Here is a 2,784-nt window from a genome sequence, read left to right on the forward strand (position 1 = left end):
CGCCGGGCTCACAGCCACCGCTTCGGGGGGGGAGGTCTGCACGGCGCACGGGGAGATGCGCACGTTTCTGGAGCTTCCAGGTGTAATTCGCGCACCGTCGGGCTCACTGCGTTCGGTCCAGTCACGCGCGTGTGTCAACCTTCCCCGCAGCCCAGGCTGAGGGCCCGCCCGAGCCCCTGGCCCCTCTGCTCCCCGGGCCTCCACCCACCCACTTGGTCTCTGCGGCTCTGCCTTTCCGGGACTTTCAATTACACGGGATCGCGCCCGGCGGCCTCCACGCTGCGACTCGGCTGTCACACGCACGGCTCTGTTTTCCGGAGGACTCGTTGATTATAAAGCGTGTTTATGGTAGAAAACTGCCCCGTGCAAAGGGGGAAAGCACGTGGAGCTGCCACACGCGTGATCACGGGCGTCCCCGCGGCCCAGCGTCGGCAAAGGCTCCCCGACAGCCAGCCTCCCGGCCGCTCCGTGGGTGCGCAGAGCCCAGAGCCCCGAGGGCTGGCGAGGGCGCCGCCGTGAAGGCTCACGCACCGTAAGCGCCCTCCCGCCGATCCCGTTCCGCGGGGAGGGTGTGCACGGCCGTGCTGAGGCTGAGAGTGGGGGGAACCCCTGCAAACCAGGGACCTTGACTTGAAAAGAGGGGTCAGGAGAGCTGCCACCTCTGTCCCCAGGCCCCTTGTCCCCCAGGTCCCGGTCCCACGTGAGACCAGGACAAGCAGGAGGGCGTCACGCGGGATGTAAGAAACACGTCTGATAAAACTTAAGTTTCTTTCGATAACAAGATACTAAGATGCCTTTAAATGAACGGGTCGGACTTCCCTGGCAGTCCAGTGGTTACAACTCCACACGGGTTTGATCCCTGGTCGGGGAACTGAGATCCCGCACGCCGCGTGGCGTGGCAAGAAAAAAAAAGAAAAGGTAAATGAACGGGTAGTATCATCACAGCACTTATTAAAAGTGAGGTTCTGGAACACGACTCCGGCCGGCACAGTTCTGAGAGGTCCTGAAGCAAAAGCCCTTTACGACCAGTGCAGCTGGCCCGGGTTGCTAGGGTGCAGGCTCCCTCCCCGAGGGCAGCCCCCCCAGACAGCCACCCACGTGGGGAGAAAGGCACCATGTGGCAGAACCGTTTATCACTGAGGCAGAGGTACCGTCTTCTGCTGGTCTCTTTTGCTGAATCTGAGGCAGCAGACACTGTCGTCGGAGACGCTAAGAGCAACCGCACACTATCTGGCCGATGTCAGCCGAGAGGAAGCGGCGAGGCGAGCCCACTGCCTTGTTCCTGCAGCGTTTGCCGAGCCCTGGCCGTGTGCCATGAGTCGTGGGTATGGCTGTCCCCACGGAGCCTGGAGCCGGAGACATAGGTAATATCCCATTAAGCATTTACTAACGTAAAAGAACACACCGAGGGGCTTCCCTGGTGGCGCAGCGGTTGAGACTCTGCCTGCCAATGCAGGGGACACGGGTTCGAGCCCTGGTCTGGGAGGATCCCACATGCCGCGGAGCAACTAGGCCCGTGAGCCACAACTACTGAGCCTGCGCGTCTGCAGCCTGTGCTCCGCAACAAGAGAGGCCGCGATAGTGGGAGGCCCGCGCACCGCGATGAAGAGTGGCCCCCGCTCGCCGCAACTGGAGGAAGCCCTCGCACAGAAACGAAGACCCAACACAGCCATAAGTAAATAAAAAAAAAAAAAAAATTAAGAAAAAAAAAAAAAAAGAACACACCGACGTGTACGATGTCACCAACACGGAAGGAGGTGATGTTGTCCAGCCCAGGAGCTCCCGGCAGGCACGGGGAGCCCACGTGTGTTAAACCTCTCACATTTGGTTAATCCGCGTGTCTTCACTGTATTTATGGTTTGCGTTTCAGTGGATCAGTTAGGTATGTCACTCCCGTCAGTTCAAGGAAATTCGTGTATTATGAGATCTGTGACCGCCCACATGGAACAGGTGTATTTAGCAGATACTACGTGATACCTAGAAGGGAAAGCATGTGACCCAGGCCGTCCGTGTGGGACGTGATCCTGTGACAAGGCGGCAGGCTGGACACAGGTTGGGAGGGTCCCAAGTGTGGTGGCCGCTCCCCTGACGTGGGACCAGGACCCTGACATCAGGGCCGAGCGTCCCAGGACAGAACTGAAAGGCACCGTGACGCCAGGAAGAGAATTTTAGTGCTTCCAGAGTCCTCAGCACTTTCCCAGCACGCACGACTCAAACGTTTATTACAGAAGGGAAACCTGCAGTGTTTGAAGAGCCTTTGTCACTGGTGCTTTGGTGTCTGTTGATAAACAACTCCACAGAACACCTTTCTCCACATGACTTTAAATCTCAAGAATGAAACAGTGCCACAGACCTCATGATTCTTACAGGCCCGTCCGAGTTCCATAAGCTCTCTGAACAGAACTCTTACATGTCAGAACCCACGAAGCCTCGAAGGACGCGTTACAATTGTTGAAGTTTCTATTAAAGCCTCTTAGAACCCCAGTCTTACAGGTAGAGGACAGGGCGGTGGGACCTGGGAGAGATCAGGTGACTTCCCTGGCCCTGCACCTCATGACGGGCTGACCCCGCCCAGACTGGGTCTCCAGGCCCCAGGCCTGAGTGGGTCACATTTTTGGACGCCAAACCAACTACACATTTTAGGCACACTTTCTGGAAATCTGAGTGAATTCCCCTCTCCTGTGAAATTACCCTGATTTAGCTGTCTCACGAACGGGGTTGCGGGCTGGGCAACAAGCACACCTGTGGCGGGAAGATTGTTCCCAGTACGAGGTGGTGTCCACA

The sequence above is a fragment of the Balaenoptera ricei genome, chromosome 18, assembly GCF_028023285.1.
Source record: "Balaenoptera ricei isolate mBalRic1 chromosome 18, mBalRic1.hap2, whole genome shotgun sequence".
Classification (NCBI taxonomy): domain Eukaryota; kingdom Metazoa; phylum Chordata; class Mammalia; order Artiodactyla; family Balaenopteridae; genus Balaenoptera; species Balaenoptera ricei.